Source organism: Chrysemys picta, chromosome 3 (assembly GCF_011386835.1).
Source record: "Chrysemys picta bellii isolate R12L10 chromosome 3, ASM1138683v2, whole genome shotgun sequence".
Classification (NCBI taxonomy): domain Eukaryota; kingdom Metazoa; phylum Chordata; order Testudines; family Emydidae; genus Chrysemys; species Chrysemys picta.
This window is the reverse complement of record NC_088793.1, coordinates 63,543,900-63,570,637: the sequence shown is the minus strand read 5'-3', so window position 1 is coordinate 63,570,637 and position 26,738 is coordinate 63,543,900. Positions and strand designations below refer to the sequence as shown.

The 26,738-nt window shown below is 46.8% G+C and overlaps 1 protein-coding gene across 3 annotated transcripts in view; it reads left to right on the top strand.

The window, feature by feature from the left end:
* Positions 1-26,738, top strand: part of PHIP (pleckstrin homology domain interacting protein) — a 334,334-nt gene that overhangs the window by 72,381 nt on the left and 235,215 nt on the right. The gene's annotated exons all lie outside the window — the stretch shown is intronic.

Below are 26,738 nucleotides of genomic sequence, written 5' to 3'. Positions count from 1 at the left end.
GCCCCCGCCCCACTCAGCCCCACCGCTCTCCCCTGCGGGGGCAGGAGGCAGAACTTTGGTCCTGCGGCAGCCAAGCTCCCCCCCCCTCCCCCGTTTCTTCCCACAGTGTGGTGCATTCCGGCCCCGCTGCCGCCTCCTCCTCCCCCCTCTCCTTGCCGGCGACAGCCCTCGCGAGGGGGAGCGGAGCAGAGCCGAGCCGAGTGGCAGCGTGCTCCCTGCTCCGTAGAGGAGGCAGAGAGAGGTAGGGACGGGCCTTGGGGAAGGGGGTGGAACAGGGCATATCCCTCCTAGCCCCCTGCCTTGAGCCGCTCAGGGCAGGGGGCTGGGACCACCCCCACGAGCCGAGCACTCCAGCCTTCTGCCCTGCACCCCCCCACACACCCTCCAGCCCCCTGCCCTGACCTCCCCCCAACACCCAGCCTTCTGCCCTGCACCCCCAGCCCTCTGCCCTGACCTCCCCCAACACCCAGCCTTCTGCCCTGCACCCCCAGCCCTCTGCCCTGACCTCCCCCAACACCCAGCCTTCTGCCCTGCACCCCATACCTCCCCCAGCCCTCTGCCCTGACCTCCCCCCAACACCCAGCCTTCTGCCCTGCACCCCCCCCAGCCCTCTGCCCTGACCTCCCCCCAACACCCAGTCCTCTGCCCTGCACCTCCACACACACCCCCCAGCCCTCTGCCCTGAACCCCCCCAACACCCAGTCCTCTGCCCTGCACCTCCACACACCCCCCCCAGCCCTCTGCCCTGAACCCCCCCCAACACCCAGCCATCTGCCCTGCACCACCACACACCCTCCAGCCCTCTGCCCTGACCTCCCTCCAACACCCAACCTTCTGCCCTGCATCTCCACACACACCCCAGCCCTCTGCCCTGCACCCCTCCCACACCCAGCCTTCTGCCCTGCACCTCCACACACACCCCAGCCCTCTGCCCTGACCTCGAGTCGCCCCCAACACCCATCCTTCTGCCCTGCACTCCCACACATCCGCCAGCCCTCTGCCCTGACCTCCCCCCAACACCCAGCCTTCTGCCCTGCACCTCCACACACACCCCAGCCCTCTGCCCTGACCTCGAGTCGCCCCGCTCAGCCCGCTGCAGGCCTAGGTGAACAGAACCCCAGGCTGGAAGCGGGCTGAGTAGGCTGGCGGCGTAAGATCAGCATTTTAATTTAATTTTAAAGGAAGCTTCTTAAACATTTTGAAAACCTTGTTTACTTTACATACAACAATAGTTTAGTTATATAATATAGACTTGTAGAGAGAGACCTTCTAAAAAACGTTAACGTATTACCGGCACACAAAACCTTAAATTAAAGTGAATAAATGAAGACTTGGCACACCACTTCTGAAAGGTTGCCTACCCCTGGCCTAATATAATTATTGTGGGACAAAATGATGACAAGAGTGGTATCCATCCTGCAACTCTGGTTGATAGAACTAATTCCCCCTTCAGCATCCAGAAAGGGTTAGACTCCAGATATTTTTGATGCCCAAGAAGAAAGGAGTATGCAGACTGATCTTGAACCTCAGAACTCTGAACACATTCATCCAAACTCAGAGGTTCAGGGTGGTAACCTTAGCAACAATACCAGCTCTATATCCAGGACACTGCTATGTGGACCTTTACCTTCAGGATGTATACTTTCACGTAGTAATGCATCCAGCTCACAAAGGCTTTCTATGGTTTGTGGTCAGCCACAGACATTATCAGTATGGAGTGCTTCCTTTTGACCTCTTGGCTGCCCTGAGAATGTTTACAAAGGTCCTTTTTATTGTCTGCCCAGCTAAGTCAATTGGGAGTAGTGGTCTTTCCCTATCTGGACAACTGGCTCATCAAGGGTTGATCCTGCTGTGACATAATATACCCTTGTGTCCACACCCTACACACTATTGCAGTAATGTTTGTACAAGGTATGCCTTGTGAGGTATTGTTTAAAAACTCATAATTTGCTGGTCAGTATTGTCCAGGTAAAGTGTGGCAATGTTGTATGTGAAGTTATAAGATTTCCCTCTGTGATGTTAACACCATGTTCCAAACCCCACAGCCAAGCAGAAGGCGGGTCTGTCCTAAAGAAATGAAGGTCTGTGAGCTTGCCTTAACTTGTACTTAAGCAGTAAACAGAGTAATCAAGCAGGGAAGGAAAACAAAGAAAGTTTAAATAGGTGTAAAAACCCACCAGGGTATGTCCTTCCACATAGACTGTGTCTTCTGGGTCTTGGGTGGAAATCTTTTTCAAGAGGGGGATGGAAATTATAAAAAGGAGGGAGAAACACCCCAAGATCTCTCTCTCTCTCTGCCCATTGCATTCACTGCACTTGAAAAGATGAAGCAGCTGTTGGACTCTGGGGGAGAGATTTTGATCTAAAGAGTTTGGTCAGTGAGATTGCTGAAGGGAGGTGGTGAGAACTTTTGCGTTGAATCTAATGTAGTTTGTTAGATTAGACATTAGTAAACGTTTTATCTTGTAACCATTTCTAACTTTTATGCCTCATTACCTGTACTCACTTAAGATCTCTCTCTTTGTAGTTAATAAACTTGTTTTATTGTTTTATCTAATCCAGTGTGTTCAAGTTGAAGTGTTCACGTCTGTGTTCTCAGCCTGCGGCCTGTGGGCCACTTGTGGCCCAGTTAGCGCACAGCTGTGGTTCAGCTGTGTGCTAAAAAAAAATCAAGATTGCTGTGCCAATTACCTCACTCCTGGGTCCCGGCTGGGGCCGGCTGAGGGAGGAGACGGTGCCACGGAGCCATACTGGAGCACTCCCTGCTAGCAGGGCAGGCAAAGCAGCCCCCTGTGGCGGGGGAAGAGCTCAGCCAGCTTGGCAGCCTGTTGCTACTTCCCTCCCCGTGCTGTACAGACACACTGAGAATGCCGCTGTCATGGGGAATGCTGTCTCTTCACTGCTGCGTGTCTGCACCAGAGGTGTACGGATAAATGGGGGGCATGTGACCTCCCCCCCCAACCCTTTCATTTGTGCCTCCATACTAGCCATAGCTGCATGTTGCCTGTGGGGGGGATGTGCATGCTCCAGGCTGCAGCGTGCTCTGAGCTGCCTGCAGCAGACAGCACCCACCTGCCCATCCCCTGTTGGCCATGTCTAGACCCAGAGCTCACAACCAGAGCAGGAGGCTGCCCTGTAAGTCATTACTTTAAAATTTGTACCATTATTTGTAAGCAACAGCTTGTGCGGGGCGGAAATTTTGTCCTGTGGGCAGCTTCCCAGCAAGGGTCCCCCCATGGATCGGTGGGTGGGATCACCCCTGCCCCTGAGTGTGTGGGAGCAGGCATTGAAGGACATGTACCTAACCGGGAAGTCACAGCAGGCAGGGTGGGGAGGAGCCCTCTCCACCTTATGTGCAATCTCTGCTACAGGGCTCTAATGTCTGCTGCAACAGTGACTCTCTTTGGCCTGGAGAGAGACCCAGTGTTGAGCCCCACATGGGGCTGAGTGCATGCTCCTTGTGCCTGCTGTACTGAGTTAATTGGAGCAATACTTTCTATCCCTGCTGCACCCCCTCCACAGTCACTATTGCCAGCCAAAGGTCAGTGCCTGCTCAGTCATACATAGAGATAACAGGTAGGCAGCCTCCAGCAGGGCTGTGCCCCCTGCCTCAGACAAGTTCCAGGTATGAGGTGTCCAGGGCACAAAATTGCTGTGTGCCACACACTCTCCGCTATACTACAGCACAGCAGCCTGGAGGACACACTGCTGATGCTGCAGCTGTTTTGTGGCCCCAGCTCAGGGAAGGCTTAAAAGTGGGCAGAGTTGCAGTGGATCACAGTCCTGGCACAAAAGAATTAAAAATGGAGTCTGGTCACTGAGGGGTACACTTTAAGTGCTGCCCTACCAAATGTAGGTATATTTATTTCAGATGGGATTATCATACACCCCTTTACCCCCTCCCCCCTGAAACACACACATGCATGTTTTCCAATCCTGATTATTGTACAGAAACTGGTTGATTCACTGCCCTCCCCTATTGTATATCATGGGCACTGGTATTATATATTCTGTGGATGTGGCCCACATAACATGCACAGATCTGCATATATGGCCCACAAAGATAAATAGGTTGAGTACCACTGGTCTAGGTAACTCCATTTGGTGTAACAAGTCGTGTGCATATTATTTCGTTAAAGAAGTAATGGACTAAGTATTTTTGTACTGTCCAAGAGAGGGTTGAGCAGTACAGGATATAGGTTTCTGGGGGACGATCTGGGACTGGGGTGTGTGTTGGGGTTACCCTGCAGCATAACAAAGGCTGGTAAGAGCCAAGGGCTGGCTGCAGCACACACACAGACGTAGCTGGGACTGACTTACATGCTGGAGGCGGTTTGTGAGCAATCCAAGCTGGAGGCAACAGCCGCAAGGCATTGTAAAGGGCACCCCAGGTTATCCTTTAGTCTGGATCATACCCTGGTTGGTATGTCACACCTACCTCGAGGTACAGTTGGCAGTCAACAAGACCCTAGCCATTTTCCACTCAAGGGTCTAAATCTCAATATAGAAAAAGCCTACTTTGACACCCATCCAAGGGATCTAATTCATAGAAGTTACCCTGAACTCCATGGCTGCCAGGGCTTACCTGCTGATGGACAGATTTGTCACAATGTCCAACCTTATTTCTCACCTTCAGTTAAGCCCCCAAATAATGGGAAGAACCTGCCTTCAACTGCTGGGTCATATGATAGCATGTATATCTGTGAGACCTCATGCCAGATTACATTCCTGTTGCCTTGAGGCCTGGCTCAGAACTGTCTATATACCCAAAAAGCACAACCAGAACAATCAAAAGGCCCGCAAGTCTCTTAATTGATGGAAGGATCCTCACAACGCTTGTGTTGAATAGGACCCCAATCAACCACTCACCACAGAGACCATAACAGATGCTTCCTTGATAGGCTGGGGTGCCTTACTACACAGGGCAAATGGACCCATCAAGAGTCTGTCCTTCACATTGATCTAATCGACCTTAGAGCACATGTGCGGCCATTTCTTACTCATAATCAAGTGTTAAGTCAGATCATGACTGACAAAGCAACCATGTATTTTACTGCTTCTGTACACAAGATTGCTATCCTTATGCACAGAAGGAGTAAAACTGTTACTCCCGTGGGAATTCTGCTTCAAAAACTTAAAATTCTGCGCACAGTATTTTAAAATTCTGCAAATTTTATTTGTCAATAAATGAATGTGGAGGCTCCAGCATGGCAGTGGAGAGCCCAGGTGATTGGCTGTATGGAGGCGAGAGATCACCCTCCAAACCCCCTGCCCCTGGACACGGACTTGGCAGTGAGGCTGCACCTGACCCTGACCCCGCGCAAGGGCAGTCCTGCTGGAGGGGTCTGTGTTGTGTGGGAGGCTTCAGGGTGAGCTCCCAACTTCATGCAGCCAGTGGCCTGTGCTGCCCACTCCCCCATTTATTTATTGAAAAATAAAATTTGAAGAATTTTAAAATATTGTGCACAGAATTAATTTTTTAGTGCAGAATTCTCTGAGTAGCAAATGAAGCAACTCACCAGGATTAACAGCCCTGTGTCAAATGTGGGAGGACAGGCTCAGACTGGCAGTATCCTAGTGTGGGGTGAGAGGGTTCTGTGTGGGGCAATCTGGATGCAGGTGGCTCAGTAGGGGGATCTGGATGTACAGGGTCTTGGTTGGTGGTGGTGGTGGGGGAGATGGGTTGCAGGGGCATTGGGACTCTGTATGGGGTTCCAGGTGAAGGTGGTTGTGGCCCATCAGGGGGGTCTGGGTGTGGGGGGATGGGGCTTAGCAGAGGAGTCTGGGTATTGGGGAGTAGGGCTTGGTGGGATGGGGGTCTGGGTGCAGTTGGTTGGGGCTTAGTGGGGTGGGAGTTCAGGTGGGGGGTGCATGGGGTGGTCCAGGTGCATAGGGGGTGGGGATTGTCAGGGTGCGGGTTCGAGTTCAGGGGGCTCAGTGGGGTGTGGTGGTCTGGTGCAGAGGTGGGACTCCAGATGCAGGGTGGTAGTGCTCAGCAGGATGCAGGGGCGGGAGTCCGGGTACAGAGGGAGTGGGGCTTGGCTGGGGGCTCTGGGTATGGGGGAGGGGTCTGGATGCACAGGGGTTGGGCAAATGGGGGGAGCAGCTCCCCATGCAGTGTGACCCTCCCCTGCAGCTGAGGAATGATAGGGGCAGGGGTCAGGAAGCCGGGGTAGGGCCCCAGGCATTCCGTGCAGGAGAAGTACGCTGCTTCTCCAGCCAGGACTAGCAGCTGCACCAGGTGCATGGTAGGAGCCACCGGCTGGGGTGGGGTTGTTGGGGTCAGCGGGGGGGGGGTGCGAACTTCAGATGCAGGGGGTGAGGCTTGGTGGAATGGGGATTTGGGTATGGGGGGATTCTGGGTGCAGAGGGATAAGACTTGGTGGGGGCATCTGGATATGGGCGAGTATTGATGGATGGGGGTTGGGTGGATGGGGGTGAGGGTAGGTCTGACCCACCCTGCCCTCCTGCAGTGATTTACCTCTCTGCTGATTGGTCTGGGTGCCAGAAATGACACATTCATGCTGCTGGGGAGGGGCGTATGACCGCTCATAAGAATGGCCATACTGGGTGAGACCAATGGTCCATCTCAGTATCCTGTCTTCCGACTGGGGACAATGGCAGATGTTTCAAAGGGAATGAACAGAGCAGGTACTCATCAAGTGATACATCCCCCCCGTTGCCCATTCCCAGCTTCTGGCAAACAGAGGCTAGGGACACTTCAGAGCATAATTTTGTATCCCTGCCCATCCTGGAGAATAGTCATTGAGGGTCCTGTTCTCCATGAACTTATCCAGTTCTTTTTTGAACCCTATTATAGTCTTGGCCTTCACAATATCTTTGCCAAAGAGTTCCACAGGTTGACTGTGCATTGTGTGAAGAAATACTTCCTTTTGTTTGTTTTAACCTGCTGCCTATTTATTTTATGTGGTGACCTCTTGTGGCTTCCCTTTGCTTCCCATCAGAAAGTAATTTTTCTATGGGGAAGCAAAGAAATCTTCAGTTGACATGAATTCTGCGCATGCATAGTAGCACAGAATTCTCCCAGGAGTAAACTGTGGAATTAGTGCATATCTCAGCAGATCAACATCTCAGTGGCATACCTACCTGGTCTGCAAAACATTAACAGACATGCTGATCAGGCATTTTTGTCAGGGCCAGGAATGAGAGCTTAGCAGTCTAATCCTATGAGAAATATTCTGATCTGGGGCTTCCCAGAGATAAATCTCTTTGAGACAGCATCCAACAAGAAATGTTGAAGTTCTGCTCAATGGGAGTTTGTGGTCAAAATTCCCTGAGATGTCTTCCTCATTCTTTGGCCATAAGCGCTGCTGTATGCATGTTTTCCCTCCCCCCACCTCTCCAGTTGGTTCTCAGTCCTGCAGAAGATAAAACAGAGCTGGGGTGGCTGATACTGCCAGCCTGGTCGAGGCAGATATGGTACCCAGACCCAATTCGCCTGTCACTTTGCCCACCTTTTTCTTGCCTCTGACAACAGACTTATTGACTCAAGATTCAGGGAAAACTATTCACCCTAACCTGCCTACATCTCAAAGCCCGGCTCTTGGATGGTTTTTGGGTGTAGGAATTTGAATTGTAGCACTTACTATTGAGTAGTAGGGGACCATCCACAAGAAAGACTTGCCTGCAAAATTGGAAGCATTTCCACTCCAGGTGCATGCTGGTTGTGTTCAACAATTTGCACCTAACTCACATACTTTACAACCTGTTGAATTTAAAGATCTTGGGTTTATCACTGAGCTGTCTGTAAGCTGTTACCAGCCTTCCACTCATGTTGAGTCTCAGTGTTTACCAATCCCATGACTTCTAGGTTCATTAGAGGCCTGGCCAACCTCTTCCCACATGTCAGAGTCTACACCAACTTGGGACCTTAATCAGGGAGACCCCCTTTGAGCTCCTAGCAAATTGCTGATTTCTTCATTTGCCTTTTAAAGCATCCTTTCATATAGCCATCATGTTCACTAGCAGAGTAGAGGAATTGGGAGCCCTACTGGGAGATTCACTCTACATCATGTTCTTCTGGGACAAAGGGACTCTTTGCCCCCATCTTTGTTTTCTACCCAAGATCTCATCTGTCCTGTGTGTTAATCAAGACATACAATTGTCAATCTTCTACTCTAAACCATACAACTCTAGGGAAGAAGCTGTTCTATGCACTCTGGACATTAGAAGGGCCTTCATATTCTACCTGGAAAGAACTAGATCCTTCAGGACCTCCCTGAGACTTCTTGGTTCCTTTGCCGAAAGAATGAAAGGGAACCCCTGTTTCCATCCAAAGACTATCTAAATGGGTGTCAGGATGCATTTGTCCTGCTACAAGGTAGCTAGTGTGTATTCTCCCCCCCCCCCCCCCCCAGGTGACTGCTCATGCTGCCATAACACAGTCCACCTCTATTGCCTTGCTTAATAACATCCACTTCAAGATGGTTTGTAAAGCTGCCACCTGGTTGGCTTTCACTATTTCTGCCATTGTATATATTTTCAGAGCAGATGCAGTGTTTGGGACAATAGTTCTTCAATCTATATTAGATATGACTCCTCCAGTGCCCAGCCCTATAGTTTGGGCACTGCTTGGAAGTCATCTGAAGTGGAACTTCCACAGGGACAATTTCTCAGAAAAGGAGAGGTTACTTATTTGTACAGTAACCAGAGTTCTTTGATGTTTTGTCCCTATGAGTGCTCCACTACCGTGGTCCTTCCCCTCTACTTTGGAGTCCTTGCCTTTGGCAATTTTCACACATGTACACTTTGAAGTGGAGCAGCCAGAGTGGCAAAATATCTAACTCCAGTTACTGTATAAATAAGTAACCTCTCTTTGAGATGGGCTCTGCATGTTCACACTCCCCTCCCACTTCCTCCTCTTCCACAAAGTCCTAATTATAAACTCATGAATTTTAGAGTATGTCTACACTGCACATTAAGTCTGGGTCTGTGGGACCTGGGCTTGTGAACTTGGTGTTTCCAAGCCTCTGCTTGAATGTCCACACTACAGTGGAAACCTGGGTTTCACATTCATGCTGGAAGGTCCATACTGCAGTATGCATACCCGAGTCAGAACTTCAGCTTCTGTGGGCATATACTATCATATCGGAGGGCTCCAAGCACCCTTGCCAGCTGAAGCTGCTCTAAGGCTTATTTTGTAGTGGGTTGTGGGAGAACTTGTCCGTTCCGGGGGAGTTGAGCAGAAGTATTTTAGGTGGGTTTAGCCCGTGAACACATCCAGTGGAACCATTTTGTGTCTGCACGCTCCAGCAGCCAGAGCCAATATGGGTCCCGACCCCTTGTAAGAACTGCTCTCTACCTCATGCTCGGTTCTGTTTTGGGAATCAGGCGGAGCATCTGCGAGACACTGGTGGATATTTCATTGGCAATTTTGCCAAATGCACTTGTCTGAGGGAGATACTGACATGCCAGCTGTGACCCAGGTGGTGTAGCTCATACCTGTTGCCTTAGTGTCAGATTTACCCTGTGTAGACTGGCGCTTCTGGAGCAGGGCCCCAACTACGTACTGGGGAGATCACATTGTCATGTGGACCTGGGATGACCAATAGTGGGTCCAGAACATTTGCATGAATGGTGTCCCTGAATGATGTTTGTGACCAGCTAGTCCCTGTCCTCTAGCACGAAGCATGCTGGTCCAGAAGTGAGTTGCTATAGCCATCTGAACACTGGCTACCCATACTGCTACAGGTCCATGGCTAACCAGTTTGGAGTTGGCAATTAAACTGTGGGAGTTGTTGTGGCAGAGGTTTCTGAGGCAATCAGGACTGTGATTTGCCCCAAAGAAGATAGGCATAAGAAATGTTCTTGAAATAATTGCTGCCTTTCCAAAGTGAATTGGCTTTCCAAACTGCCGTGATGGGACTCATGTTCCTATAGATTGTCCACTGCAAGGAGCACACGAGTACATAAACCTTGGTAGATACTGCTCCATCGTTATGCAGGCCCTGGTCAACTACAGGGGCAGATTTATGGATAAAAATGTGGGATGCAGTGGCCGAGTGTGTGATACCAGAGTGTTCCAGAGATCAAGACTATACCTTCATGGACAAGCTGGGACACTTTTTTCCCACTGAATGATGTGGTTATAAATGGAGTCACTGTACCTACTGTCCCCCTAGGGGACCCTGCATATGGCAGATTGAAATCCGGTTATTGCTGCCTTCAAAACCATTTGGATGCCAGTGTTGCCAGTGCAGTCCACGTTATTGTGGTCTGCTGTGTTCTTCACAATGTCTGTGAGGAAAAAGGGAACTTTTTTTTCCAGGAGTGGACTCAATACACTGCCCGATACCTGAATTGGTATACATGCAACGAGAAACTGCACCTGTCAAGGCTAGTGCTGGATCCAACAGAAGTCAGAGGTGCTTTGTGTGCCCACATAATGGGTTTGCACAGTCCAGAGTGTGTGGGGGAAGTGGGGGAATGAACTGGTATTTGAGATTGTGCTGTGTATGGATATGGGGCAGCTGTGTGATAATTTTTATAAATGTGTTGGTATAATGAATTTTTTAAACACTTCCATGTAATTTATAGAGATGTATTATGCATTTTACAAAACTGGCAATGTACTGCAACTCACGGTTTGTGGATTACTATGATGAACATTTGTAAGTTTTTTATTATTACTGTTAAGTTATTGAGAATGGGCATATGATATTCAATAAAGTTGGTGTTAATTCAACATGATGTTTACGCAAGATACTGTAAGAATCAGGCAGACCATGTGCCATCAAAGCATGCAGTGCAATAAACAAACTCCTCACACAGCTAAAGGTCCATGTGCCCCCAAATGACATGTTCAGCTATTCTTGTGTCCCCCTGTTCTTCTGTTCCCTTTGATCTTTCTGCTGTGTTTTGAACGTGTGGGCTGTGACATGACTGGAGCAGATGAATGCACAGGATACTTTTCACCGTTCCATGTGCTGTGTTCATTGCCTGTGACATGGTCCATCCAACCCCTTAATTGTCCAAAGGATTCATACTCTGCAGGGCATGATTGTGAGGAGGGGATTCAAGCCATGGAGCAGGAGCAGGAGTTGAAGGTGGCACTGGAGCCTGCAATCTTGTAGTCATGAGCATAAGTAATTGCCCGAACAGCTCCTTCTCCTCTGCTCTGTCTTGCTCCCTCAACCTGTGGTCATGCTCTCTGAATCTGTTTGCCAGTTTCTTCTTGCTCTGTGCAGCCTCTGTCTTTCTTTCCAACCTTACTTATCTTTTTGATAATCCATTTGGTCCTTCTGAAACCTATCTTCCAATTAGTTTTATCTAGTAGCTCTCCCATCAGCTCATCTCTCACACTTTTATTTCAGTAGGCTGGTCTGCACCCCCAAGCTCCTACTGCCATGGGGTTGCCCTGTGGAGATGGAAGGCCCTTGAAAGGAGAAATAGAACATTGCTCTTTTAGCTTACATTTCCCATTCTATGAAAGGGGGCTGCTTTAAATCAAGGTAAAAAAATTCTACTGTTTATCAGTGGACTGTATTCTAGTCACACAAAAACACTGTCTATTTCAGACATTCTTTGGAGAAGTACTGAAAATGATCACACATCATCCATCGTAAGGCACACAAAAAAGTTTATGGAAATTATTTCTGTATCCTCTTCATATTTCGTGGGGGTAGGGAACTTATGACTGCTCTCAATACTATCTATGGTTTTTTAATCCAGCCAGGGAGGGCAGTTTTTGAAGAACATTGATATTCTGGAGGTCCCAGAGTGAAAATGTGAACTTCTGTTTCAAGCCAGTGGAGGACAGCCATCTGTGCATGCTAAGGACATATTTAGGCATCTAGCAACCAACCACATCACTGAGTGGAGTGGGCTTGTGAGTTTTGGAGGTGGCCCTAATAAATATTTCCTGCCCTGGAGTATAACTGAGGTGCTGGAGTTCCTACTCTGTGAGAAATTTGCTTTCCTCACAAATCATCAGTGAAAATTTGTGGAAAAATCAACAAGATGCTGATTTATCATGGAGATGCAGTACAGTCTCTTTACAACACCCTGCTTCCATGTATACAACTGAATCAATCAGCCATGGGGACTCCTAACAGACAGACTGCCACCCTCCGCTGTAATTTGGACTCGTATATTAAAGCCAGCAATGGACAAAATATATGTTCCGATTCTGTGTGGAATCATAGCAGCCAGGATTTTTGGGGAGTCAGTTCACAGGTAGTCTGGGACAATGTGGGCATCACCAGTGTATAAAGTGTGCTGGATTAGATGTTTGGGGCATATGGAGTTCCACAATTAATAGCCTCAACCCAAACTCATAACGATCAGTAAGTAATAAAAAAATTTCTTGTTAACTTCTTGAACATTTCACGGTATCCATTTTGAATCCCTCATGGCAGGAGGAGAGGGAAGCGGGGGCACTAGGGGAATGGCGTGGGTTTCGCACTGAACAGAAGCACAGAAAACCTTGGCTTGAATTAATAACTTAATAGCCCATAAGCTGGGAATCCCTTCCAGCCACATATTATTAAACACAAACATGGTGGTAGAAACTTACCAGGCTCAGGAGCTTGTTCTGATGCTGTTTCTGCAGCAGGCAGACCCTCCTCCAGAGCTGCTGCTAAATTGCTCCTTTGAGTAATGTGCTGTAGATGCTCCAGCAGCATAGCATCTTCGGTAACTGGCCTCAGTTACAGGATCACTTCTTGCCCTACATCTGGCTGACTCTTCTCTGGTGGTGCCGGGGAGGGGAGGAGGAGAAGGAAGGATGTTTAAGGTCACTATTCCCATTCCGCTAGTTGTCATACACCACTGTGGAGTCAGCGCCTGCTGCAGTTCCCAGTACCTGGTTGAATTCGTCATAAATGAGGCATGAAGATATGTTGTTCCCCATTAGCACCCTTGATTTTGCAGTAGTCTCTTAAGCCACTTGAATTGCTCTCTGCATTGTTCTGCTGTCTGGTCAATCCCATGCATACAGTCGCTTGGATGTAGTTTTGTAGGTATGATTTTTTTCTTGTGTGCTTGCTCAAGTAGAACATCTTGCTTGTCTCCCACCAAAGGTTAACCTGAATCTGTCTGTATTCCTTTCATTCTACTTGATGCAGAATGACTACTTCTTGCTGGCCATAACTAATACACATGAGCATTGACTGCATATCCAGTTGAGCACTCCATGTAGAAATGAAGGGTTCAATGCTGAGAAGCTGAATTTGAACCAGAAGATTGTTTCCAGTTCCAGGAGAGTAGAGTAGATTGTTAGTCTGTTTCTGGACTTTTCTGTGTCTCCTCCCAAGACTCCTACAGGGTCTCTGTGACACTGGCAGGCCAGGTGCCAGCTCATGCAAGGTTCCCATATCTCAGCTGGACACAGACAGATACATAGTTGTAATCTGTCTGGCTCACATGAGTTAATATTGATGAAATAGGATTATACTGATAAGAAAATATTTAGTATTAATGCTTGTGAGTTGCTGCATGCATTATTCTTATTTGTAATGTCCATCTTCCATATTGTAATGTAATATTTGAGTGGTTGTAGTATGAGCCTCTGACTGTATGAATTGCCATATAGGAGAGGGACCTTAATTAGTGTGCAGAAATTATGTCCCTCCTGAAAGAGAAGATGCATTATACCAGACGGGCTCTAGTTGGATCTTACAGTTGGAAACTTCCTGCATCTGGATTGAGAAACCATCAGCTAAAGGACTAAAGACTCCTTCTGTTCTGCCCTTGTGAAGACAAGTCATGCAAGTGGAGTGCTCCCATCCGCCGAGTTTGCAGCTCAGAGTACTTGACAAGAGGGGGGGATAAAAAAGCCCCCAACAGAAGGAAATAGGTATATCTATGCTGCTTGGACTCTGCGGGGTGGGGGTGGGGGCGGCAAGGTGTTTCTAAGCATAAGCTAGAGATCCCCAACTTCTTGTCTGGATAAACCCTAAAGGTCAAATATAGGTTGCTGAATATAAAAGCCTATATTACCTTTTGAAACCTAAGATAACTCATTCCAGTGTCTGCTTACACTAACCTTGTAAATAACTCTCTAATTTCCTTTTCCTGTTTAATAAATCTTCATATAGTTTACTATGGGATTCACTACAAGTGTTGTCTTTGGTGTGAGAGCTAAAGCACAATTGACCTGGGGTAAGTGACTGATCCTTTGGGATAAGTAGTAACCTGAATATTACTGTGAATTTTGGTTTACGGTGCCATCTGTCACACAGATACTCTCACCAGGATTGCAAGACAGATTGGAGTACCCAAGAGAACTGTCTGTGACTCCATGTTAAAAGCTATTTAACTGCCTGAGGAGTTTGCATGTGGCGCAGCTGGTTGGTGAAATCGAAGTTGAGCACTTGCATCCAATTTGGGGTTTGTGCCCTGGTTTTTAACTGTCTGCCCTGAGGTTGATATTCATGCTCTGGTATCACCATTGAGAGCTTACAATCTCCATGCAGATCTTTCTCATCCTTTGTATCTCTCCATCATCCTCTTCTGAGGTTGCATTTGTCTGCAGAGGATAGAGGAAAAGTCAGGAGACCTATGTCATCCTGGATTATGCTCTTTGCTGTTCTTCCCATGGATATATTCCCAGATCCCACCTACTGGAAAGACTAGCAGCCATGGTCTTTGTGGCCCTATTGGGTTCAGCCGCAACAGTTCTTTGATTATCCTCCTTATAGATGGAGATACGAAGTTTCCTCTGATAAGGATCTGGTAGCTCACCAGTCCTTGGATGTGGTTTCTCTGGATCCATTGGTGCAGACAGTGGTATTGGACACAATATTTGAGGAAGGCGAGGAAGAACTGGCTCCTCTTTTTGAACAGGAATAACTGGATGCAGATTTCAGTCCAGACTTGTTACCTGATGAGCATGTGGGTGTGGCTTCAGCCTCCTCTCCTTCTGAGAATGCGTTACAGTTCCATGATCTTATGGTAGCTGCATTGAATTTACCTTTGGTGACTCTGGAGGAGACCTCCCACCCTTTATTTGACTTTTTGGGAGCTACCTCCAGAAAGGTTTAGATCTGGCCAGGCTCACTTCTACCCCAACAGATAGAGAATGGGGAAGACTGATGCACTAGGGAGAAAGGTGTTTTATTCCTCTTTTCTGGGTGTTAGAGTGGATAATTATCAGGTAGTAATGACCCATTATCATTTCCATCTGTGGGAGAAGATGGCTGTATTCTTTCAGAGTAGCAGCCGTGTTAGTCTGTATCCGCAAAAAGAAGAACAGGAGGACTTGTGGCACCTTAGAGACTAACAAATTTATTAGAGCATAAGCTTTCGTGGACTACAGCCCACTTCTTCGGATGCATATAGAATGGAACATATATTGAGGAGATATATATACACACATACAGAGAGCATAAACAGGTGGGAGTTGTCTTACCACCTCTGAGAGGCCAATTAATTAAGAGGAAAAAAAAAAAAAACTTTTGAAGTGATAATCATGCTAGCCCAGTACAGACAGTTAGATAACAAGTGTGAGAATACTTACAAGGGGAGATAGATTCAATGTTTGTAATGGCTCAGCCATTCCCAGTCCTTATTCAAACCGGAGTTGATTGTGTCTAGTTTGCATATCAATTCTAGCTCAGCAGTTTCTCGTTGGAGTCTGTTTTTGAAGTTTTTCTGTTGTAATATAGCCACCCGCAGGTCTGTCACTGAATGACCAGACAGGTTAAAGTGTTCTCCCACTGGTTTTTGAGTATTTTGATTCCTGATGTCAGATTTGTGTCCATTAATTCTTTTGCCTAGAGACTGTCCGGTTTGGCCAATGTACATGGCAGAGGGGCATTGCTGGCACATGATGGCATATATCACATTGTATTCTTTCAGCATTTGTCAGTGGGCAAATGAAGATAAGCTAATGCTCTTCTCACAGAAGGGCAGAATGTGTCAAAGTATGCTCTTGGGGTATCATTTGATGCTTCAGACTCTTCTAACAGAGGTTTGGCGTCAGTAGTCTCATTGAGTAGGCATGTATGTAGCCTGTTACCTTCATTGGCAGCGGACATCAGAGTTCAAGTGGAAGATGTCTCTGTTGCAGGGGATGGTTTTTTCAGTTCTAAGACCATTTCTTGGAAAAAATAAAGACGACTACATAGGCTTGCTCTCTGGGTCTGTGTTACGGACTGGGATGTAGGTGGTCTGGCCCAGGAGTCAGATCTGGTGAGCAGAGTAGGTGTCCAGGTTGGGGAATGAAGCTAAGGCTACGTCCTCACTACGGGGGGATGGGTGGGGGGGAGGGGGAGGGTCGATTTAAGATACGCAAATTCAACTACACGAATAGCGTAGCTGAATTCGACGTATCCGAGCCGACTTACCCCGCTGTGAGGACGGCGGCAAATCGACCTCCACAGCTCCCCGTCGATGGCGCTTACTCCTACCTGCGCTGGTGGAGTACAAGTGTCGATTCGGGGATCGATTGTTGTGTCCCAACGAGACGCGATAATTTGATCCCCGAGAGATCGATTTCTACCCGCTGATTCAGGCGGGTAGTGAAGACGTAGCCTAAAAGTCAGCAGCAGAATCAACTGCCAATTACCAGAGCCAGGGATCAAGTCAGAGTCAGAACCAGAAATCAAAGCCAGATGTCAGAGCAGAGGTGAGATACCAAAGGCCACAGCCAAGGGGCAAGTCAGAATCAGGGTCTGAAGTCAAAGGCTGCGGTCGGAGCCAGGATTGGTAATTAATGATTGGAGGCAGGAACTGGAAGAGAGGCAAGGATCAAGCACAGAGCAGGAGCACAGTGGGAACAAGAGCAAAGGCAGAGGTGAGGCAGAAATGGAGCAGAATTAAGAATCGGGTTCGTGCAGGAGGCAGGCACAACAGGAAATCACCTTGTTGTTTGGACAAACTTCCTGTGCTGCCTCCTGACTTAAATAGTGTGGTTGAACCAATTGTTAGAGCCAGGCAGTTCTCCATTTGGGGCTCCCAATTGGCTGAGGTTACAATGCTCCTAGCTTCTTGATCCACCAGCTTTCAGCAGATATTGGGTGGAAGCCAGGATACAGCAGCTGTCTGGGAAATTTCAGGCCTCAGTTCAAGACCCGGGGCATCACAGTCTGTATCCATGGACCAGGAGGAGCCTTCTGCTTCATCCTTTAGATACCAGAGATAGTATTACCTGCAGTTGTCATCATCATATTTTTCTCTATCCAGAGGCATCCGCAATGACACCAGCAACCGCAGACTTAATTTCAGTCTCATCAGAAGAAGAGGTTTTTCAGATCTAGACCTGGGATGAAGCAACCAATTCCCTCTTCATCTTCAGCGAACACCAGGCCACAGACTTGATGGCAATGCTTGAGAGTTGTGGACCAATCAATGAATGCTGTTATTCAAAAACAGGCTACTCCAATTTGTCAGCCACTAGAGGCGAATTACATCAGACACGCGGATACTGAAAATTATAGAAAAGGGCTGTGCCATTCAATTGAAACAACTGCCCTTTTCCAATTCTCCCGTCCTTTTCTTTTCAGGGACTCATCTTATGAGGTGATTTTTACTTATAGATGTTCACAAGGCACTGCAGATAGGAGCTATCGAGGAGGTACACTAATGTCTTTGGAGTCACGGATTCTATTTAAGATATTTTCCAATACAGAAAAAGATGGGGGTTTACATTCAATATTTTGATTTAAGGAGTTTAAACAAGTATATCCAAAAATTCCAGTTTGGAATGTTAACATTGGGCTCCATAATTTCCTCACTCATATCTCTGTTTGGCACAGTCATCAAAAATACCTGAGGTTCATGGTAGCCGAATGCCATTTCCAATACAAGGGTGCCGGGGGTGTGGGGAAGTGGCCCAGGGCAACCTACTGAAGAGTTGGAGGGGGTGCCACAAGCAGCGGCCATCTACAGGGTCCCTGGGCTGGGACCTGCAGTAGTGGGTGGGCCTGGGTTCCCCTCACCCCTTTGCCACCGAGGAAGTGGGCCAGACAGTGGGCTGTAGTTGCCACTGAGGGAAGTGGCTGGATAGCGGACTGCAGGCCCCCTGGAATGGGGGAGCACAGAGTGAGGCACAGCTGGAGGGCTGTGTCACTGAAGAGGACCCTGCGATCCTGGGAGTGATGTGGGTCCCAGAGCAGAAGTGACGGTGATGAGGCATCACCAGAAGAGGATGCACTGGTCAGAAGAGCTAAATCCTATGACACCTGGCAACAGATGCCAGAGTGATGAGTTCCACCCCATCACAGGTGGCTTCTCAATATCAAAAAGTCAAATCTCTGCCTGACTCAGAGGATTCCCTTTATAGGTTCCATACTGGACTCAGTGGCAGGAAGAGCTTTTATTCCAGAAGAGAGGTTTCTAAAAATATAAGACGTGATTTCCCAACTTTAAGTCTGTCATTACCAGAGGATGATCCTCTTCTTGGGACTCATGGGGTTAATGGCAGCTACCAATTACATGACCGCTTTTGCTCATCTAAGAAATGCAGACAATGTAGCATTGGTTGTCATGAGTTTACACGCCTAATCAAGACAGTTGTCATATTTGTCAACATTCCTCAGGATGTTCTGGATTCACTGAGATGGTAGACGAACAGATTGAATGATTTCCAAGGTGTGCTATTCAACCCCCCTTCCCCATTGATGATGATAATGTGAGAGGCATCCAGCATGGGATGGGGAGACCATTTGACTCAGTTTACATTCAGGGCCATTGGACTTTCCAAGAAAGGACCATACACACCAGTGTGTTGGAATTAAGAGCTATCGTTCTGTCTCGCAGATCGTCCCTCCCTTATATTCAAGGGAGTATGGTCCACATGACAACAGAAAATATGACCGCTTTGTATTACGTGAACACACAAAAGGGAGCTCACTTGTTCTAGTTATGTGCTGAAGCGGTCAGACAATGGGATTGATGTATTCTGCACGACATCTATCTGGTGGCCCTGCATTTAGAAGTGGAAAGCACTGTGTTAGCCGACTGTCTCTGCAGGGACAGTTCTCAAATTCGTGAGTGGTTCTTGAAGGATCAAATAGTTCAAGATATCTTTTCCCATTTGCAGTCAAGACAATGCTCTGGGGGAGGGCTTCAGGATCAGGGAGGGCTTCTGGCTCTGTGGATGAGGGGAAAGCAGTGGATGTGTTATTCCTTGACTTTAGCAAAGCTTTTGATACGGTCTCCCACAGTATTCTTGCCGCCAAGTTAAAGACGTATGGGCTGGATGAATGGACTGTAAGGTGGATAGAAAGCTGGCTAGATCGTCGGGCTCAACGGGTAGTGATCAATGGCTCCATGTCTAGTTGGCAGCCGGTTTCAAGCGGAGTGCCCCAAGGGTCGGTCCTGGGGCCGGTTTTGTTTAATATCTTTATTAATGATCTGGAGGATGGTGTGGACTGCACTCTCAGCAAGTTTGCAGATGACACTAAACTAGGAGGCGTGGTAGATACACTAGAGGGTAGGGATCGGATACAGAGGGACCTAGACAAATTAGAAGATTGGGCCAAAAAAAACCTGATGAGGTTCAACAAGGACAAGTGCAGAGTCCTGCACTTAGGACGGAAGAATCCCATGCACTGCTACAGATTAGGGACCGAATGGCTAGGTAGCAGTTCTGCAGAAAAGGACCTAGGGGTCACAGTGGACGAGAAGCTGGATATGAGTCAACAGTGTGCTCTTGTTGCCAAGAAGGCTAACGGCATTTTGGGCTATATAAGTAGGGGCATTGCCAGCAGATCGAGGGACGTGATCGTTCCCCTTTATTCGACATTGGTGAGGCCTCATCTGGAATACTGTGTCCAGTTTTGGGCCCCACACTACAAGAAGGATGTGGAAAAATTGGAAAGAGTCCAGCGGAGGGCAACAAAAATGATTAGGGGTCTGGAGCACATGACTTATGAGGAGAGGCTGAGGGAACTGGGATTGTTTAGTCTCCAGAAGAGAAGAATGGGGGGGGGATTTGATAGCAGCCTTCAACTACCTGAAGGGGGGTTCCAAAGAGGATGGAGCTCGGCTGTTCTCAGTGGTGGCAGACGACAGAACAAGGAGCAATGGTCTCAAGTTGCAGTGGGGGAGGTCCAGGTTGGATATCAGGAAAAACTATTTCACTAGGAGGGTGGTGAAACACTGGAATGCGTTACCTAGGGAGGTGGTGGAGTCTCCTTCCTTGGAGGTTTTTAAGGCCCGGCTTGACAAAGCCCTGGCTGGGATGATTTAGCTGGGAATTGGTCCTGCTTTGAGCAGGGGGTTGGACTAGATGACCTCTTGAGGTCCCTTCCAACTCTGATATTCTATGATTCTATGATTCTATGATCCGCCCCCCCTTCAGCTGCGGGAGTCCAGGGGTGGGCTTCAGACCCACCTCCCTGGTTTCCTCCGGGGTGGGGGGTGGGGGCGGCATGGGGCTGGGGGATCCGGAGGGGGGGGCAGGGAAGGCAGTGGGGCTAGAGGCGATTGCTGGGGGGCGGGGGGAGCAGCAGGAGCACCAAAATACAACTGTACATTATTTTTGAGTCTGCAAAAAAAAACCCTACATACATAAATTACAATGATTTGGATGTGTATATGTGCATATTTATTTGTTTTCCCCGAAGTTAATTAAGTATTTTAGGAAAATTTGTCAGAGTGGGCACCAACCAGAGTTGGTGGCCACACTCTGAGGCTACCAACATTTTGTTGTGAGAAACCCTGATCTAACATATATCCTCCTCTAAGGGATCCTGTCACTTCTTGAGACCTTAACTTGGTATTGTTGTCTAGGCTTATGAGGTCACCATTCAAACACATGGCAGAGCGTTCATTATTTTATTCAACTATTAAAGTTGTCTTCATCACCGTTGTTGCATCAGCCAGAATGATGAGTGAATTGCATGTCCTGATGGCTGACCTGCCATTTAATAATTTTCATAAAGAAAAAGTGGTTCTTAGACCTGATCCCAGGTTTTTACCAAAAATAATACCTCAGTTTCACATGATCATACAGTTAATTTACTGGTCTTCTTTCCCAAACCTCATGCTTAGTAATGTTGAGTTTGCATTACATTCTTATAGATGCTAGGAGAGCTCTTGCTTACTACTTAGATAGAATTAGGAGTTTTAGGAAGTCATCTAGACTGTTTCTTATGCTAAGAATCATATGGTTTATAGTGTGTCCACTCAGACTGTTTAAAGATGGGTTAAAACGATGCAATGGTTAATGAGGGAAACTTGCAAGGGTACTACATGGAAGTCAGTGTATTCATTTACTAAACATTATGTGCTGGATCTTGCTTCTAGAGTGGATGCCACATTTGGCAGAGCAGTGTTACAATCACTATTCAGTTAGGACTCTGATCTCACCTCCAGGGTTTTCAGCACTATGTTTCAAACTACCCGTAAGTGGGAATATGCAGCGCCACTCAAAGAAGAAATGAAGGTTACTTACTTGTAACCAGAGTTCTTTGAAATGACTCTGCATATTCATGCTTCCCTCCCACCTTCCCCTCTTTCTCAGAGATCTATCGTGGTCATCTGGGTTGGCAGTGAGCGCAGTTGAGGTGGTAGAGGGTGCAGCGCCCCCTTTTATAGTCTCACCTTGGGAACATTCAGAGACACTGAGTGGAGGGTTAGGAGTGTGTGTACCTGTACTCCAGTAGGCACTGCTTGGGAAAGGTTCTGCCGTAAAGTGCCACCAGGAGGAGTAGTGCCTGTAAGTGTGAATATGTCTGTAAGTGTGAATATGCGAAGAACTCTGGTTACAGATAATCAACCTTCATTTACTAGTAAGTAACCTTCATTTCTTTGTACTTTAGGTTTGTTTGTTATCAAGGTAAGTTCTTTCATACATCCACAGGAGACCATTCTTCCTTCAATTTTTACTTCAAAGCCTCAAATATGTGAAAGTGTAGCACCAGCTAGATGTGAGAAGTGCTCTTAGGATTTATCTTTAGCACCGACCAATTGTAGAAGATGCATCATCGCCATTCTTCTCTTCCCCCTCTTACCCCTTCTAAGTTTCAGTGCCTTAAAAGCATCTAAATCAGTGGTTCTCAACCCATGGCCCAATCAGCACACGGCTGCGGCCCACATGACATCCTCAGGGCCATAATGGTAGTATCTATATTGTGTGGATGCGGCCCACAGAACACAGAGAGAGCTGCATATGTGGCCTACAATGGTAAATAGGTTGAGAACCACTGTTATATATCAACTACTATATCAGTGAAACATTCTGCTGCAGATAAACCAATTCTAGAAGTGATCAGAGACTTCTTAGAACATTCTGCAGAGATCAGCTGGTATGAAAGGCATTGCCTTCACCAGGGTAAAAAGGGTGATCTTAACTCAAGTAAAATCCTACTGAAGATCACACAGTTTGTACTTTTTACACTTTTTAGCAGACTTGTGAGAAGAATAGCCTCACTTCCTGACTGCTGCTGTGTCTCCTGTGCCCACTGTGCTTTTCTCCCTGCCTTCATACATGTTGAGTGGTCCTCCCCAGGGAGTAATTCAGCTGATTGTTTGCTGCTGTTCATAGCTTTCCTAACCAGTATTTAATTTGATATGATGGTTCTTTGCCCATTTCACTGCTCTCCCCAGGATTCTGAATAATAGTGAAATGGACCAGTTATCTTAATTTCATGCTGTTGTACCTATCATCAGGGCCCTGTTTATTCTGCAGATGCTGAATTTCCCTCAGAATTCACTCCTTTCCCCAGAATTGTGTTTTTCTTTTTTAATGTTTCTAGTCTTGAAGGGTTGTGGAAATAATATTGAGAATATGAACTGATTTGTGAACCAATACAGTGAAGCCTGCATCTGTTGGCAAAGCCTGAAATAATAGCTTAAGAGTTGTGGCCTGTCCCATTCATTTCAGTCAGAATCACATGGACTCTTTAGGTACTGAATTTGGCATTTTTCCAAGGTGGCACAGAATTTGCCATTTTGCTGCAGCCAATGTCTGGCCATTTGTTTTGTCTCCCTGCAATGTTTTGCCATGTTTGTTCCCTGAGCTGTTCCACGCTCAAGCAGCCAGGGATCAGGGAGCCAGAGCCAGAGTTCAGCTTGCTGTCAGTAGATGAAGAGAACCAGAAGCGTATTGTGGTGAGCTAGAGTATCTGGAGAACAGCATAATAGCTTGATGCCTACAGAGCCAGAAGATGAGTATTTGAAGATAGCTACAAGTTCTCGTCTTCCCTCCCCACTTTGGCCCTGTATGGTAGGGGAAAGGATTAGCTGGACCACTTGTACAACATAGTACAAATTGAGTTTCAGGGTATGGGGCTGGGGCACCTGGAGAGCAAGATAAAAAACCCATTCTTGAAAATGAAGTAAGGTAATTAAACTACCTCCATTGAGTATTTTCAGCTACAAGCCATATTTGTGTGGGTGTGGGAGAATTCAGGGTATTTTGTAGTGCTAGAATAAACTAATGCTGCCACACGTTACAGGGGCTTCCGCCTGTTAGCATCAGCAGAGGTGCTAGAGCTGTCTTTTTGAAGAATTAGAAAGACAGCTCTGCATCATTTTACATTGATGCATATTTAGTAGATTGTCTTCAGAATTTTAAGGGCTAGAAATTCATTTTTTTTTCTATTCACAAGGTACTTGTGCTCTGTGTATTTTTAGCAGAATTTGTTCATAACATTTATGTGGTGTTAAAGTTGGTTTATACTTTTACTACAAGTCATTTTACTGCAAGCTGGTTTTCGGAAAGGGTGTGGATGCACAGACCAGATCTTCGCTCTACGAAACATAATAAAACAGTGCTTAGAATGGCAATGGCAACGGCAACTCTACATAAATTGCATAGACTTGATAAGGCTTTTGATAGCATTCACAGGACCAGCCTATGGCGCATTCTGCAGGCATATTGAATTCCTTTCCGTATAATCAACATTGTCAAAAGCTTCTATTTCAACTTTACATGTAGTGTTGATCACAGTGAGCTTAGTCTTGAAGTCAGAACAGGATTACGTCAGGGTTGTGTCATGTATGCAATCCTCTTCAACATTGCTATTGACTGGGTAATGCAGCTTACAACAAAAGATATGCCAAGAGGCATTAAATGGACACTCTTTTCATCCCTTGAAGACCTGGACTTCACAGATGATGTCACTCTCCTGTCACATACCCAACACCATATACAAGAAAAAACAACTCGACTCAACGCATTCAGCCAGCAAATTGGACTGAAAATCAACCACAATAAGACAGATATCATGACCTTTAATATTGCCTCACCATCACCAGTACGAATAGAGGATTATGTTCTCACCAATGCAGAAACATTCACATACTTGGGCAGCACCATCAGCCAGGATGGTGGAACAAGCCAGGACATCCGGAACAAAATCAGTAAAGCTAGGAACACCTTCAGGAGCTTAAATACAGTCTGGAAATTATCAAAATACAACACCAAAACCAAATTTAAGATTTATCAGAGCTGCGTGCTTTCAACACTACTTTATAGTGCAGAATGCAGTGGAATCAGAAAGTATGACATATCCAAATATCTTCATTCCATACAACCTGCCTCAGAAAAATTCTCTATTTTTTGGCCCAGAACAATCTCAAACCAAGATCTATTGACACAGTGCAGCCAAAAGGATCTGAGCACCATCGTTGCCAGGAGGCATTGGAGATGGATCGGTGATGTGCTTCGGATGGCAACTGATTCCATCACCAGAGTAGCAATAAGATGGACACCTGAAAACAACATGGCGAAGAGTGGTGGAAACCGAGCTGAAAAACCTGGGGCACAACTGGGGAACCATTGAAAGACTTGCCAGAAACAGACAGGAATGGAGGAGCTTTGTCACTGCCCTAAATGCCAGAGGCGTAATAGGAACATGATGATAAGTCATTTGGTACTATATTCTTGCCTCTTATAGCACTCAGGGATGCTAATGCCTTTATGGAAAGCTTTCAAAATAATTTGGTTTCCTTATGATACTAAGTGACTTCTGGGTGTCTGCTCTGTAATTCTGTTGACCTTGGTGGAGCTGTTACACTGGTCTACAATTTTTGAGAAGTCGTCTGCTTCAGAGATAAAATGTGCTATTTATTATGTATTTTGATGTGCTGAATTCAAATATGACAATTAAAACAACTGATTGGCTACTGTTTCTAAGATATTTAAGTTTTTACATTTTATGTCTATGTATTTTGTGTAGATAGTAGAGTTTTAATCATAAATTGTAAACCTAGGTCTTTTCATGTGTTTATGGTTGCTTTCTTTACATGATAATATTTCACCTGTCCTGTTTATGTAACACTTTAAAAATCAGCAAAAGGGTTATATAAATAACATTTATTATGAAACAAAAGGCAAAAAACTATTCTGTACATAGTTTAGTCCTATTCAGTGTCTACTCGGTGCTTCTTGGCTTGTCTCTTGTATTCATTAAATGGAGCATTTCTTGTCACTGTCCAGCAATAGTCTGCAAGCATTGATGGGCTCCGTTTGCTCTGATAGCGTTTCTCCATTGTTGCAATGTCCTGGTGAAATCGCTCACCGTGCTCGTCGCTCACTGCTCCGCAGTTCGGTGGAAAAAAATCTAGATGAGAGTGCAAAAAATGTATCTTTAGTGACATGTTGCAACCAAGGCTTTTGTCGGCATGGTCGCGAGTAACCTCAAACCATTGGGTACTCAGTATAATCTCTTTGGGCTACACCCTGCAGTTCACAGCCACTCCTCCCTCCTACCCCCCTTCCCTGTCACTCTTCAGAGATCCTTCTCACGAGCAACTCCTTTTCAGGAGTTAGAGAACCTCCTACGCCTGGGGGCAGTAGAGGAGGTCCCTCGAGACATGAGGGGGAAAGGGTTCTATTCCTGCTATTTCTTAATCTCAAAAGCAAAAGGGGGCATAAGCCCCATATTGGATCTGTGCCACCTCAACAAACATCTCAAGAAGTTGAAGTTTTGCATGGTCTCCCTAGCCTCCATCATCTCCTCCCTGGATCCAGGAGACTGGTACACCGCCCTTGATTTGAAGGACGTGCGGGTTAACCATCCTCAGTTCTTTCTCAACTGCCCCTGCTAGAGACTGAGCCTTTAGCTGTGCACTTGCGGATCATTAACTCTTTCATTTACTAAATTTTAGCTTCTTTAGAAGCCTTTCATGTTTCTTTTTCTCTTCTGTTTATTTGCCTGTGCCTTAAAGAAAAAAAAGAAGACGAAAGGACTTTGTTCTTTTGTCCACTCCCCATGGGGGGACCCCCCTGGAGAAGGGTATGCCCGGCTCTACGGGTTTTAAGAAGTTTTGCACTTTCAGCGAGGTAATCCTGTTCGCAGACAAGCACTCTCTGCATCTGCTGTCTCGGCCAGGGCCACATCAAGTAGAAGTGTTCCCTTTGCCAGCAATTCCTATCCACAAAGATAGAGAGCTTAGCCAAAAAGTCATCTTTATGGAGGCTGCTTCCGACCTCAGGCAGACATGAGCCTTCCCTTCGACTCTGAAGGATAGTAGATTGAAGAAACAGGCCAGGACTCCTCTCTCAAGTTAAAAAGGAGAGCAGGAAGTCCCCTTAGCAAGTCCAGGGATAACCGAAAGCGATCACCATCTTTCTCGGTATCCTCTCCACTGCTGGCACTGAGACAACAATCTGGTACCCATGCCTCATGGCGGTTGTCAGTATCTGGTGCCGTTGATAGGCTTACAGATCCTTTGTGTACAGTTACTGAGAAATAAGGGCAAACTCTCTAAAATGCTCTTGGTTCGTGAGTTGACATCAGTATGTGAGTTTACATCAGTACCATGAGCTTTAATAGCCTGCTCAGTACTGGAGAGACAAGTACAGACGGGGTCTACATCTCCCC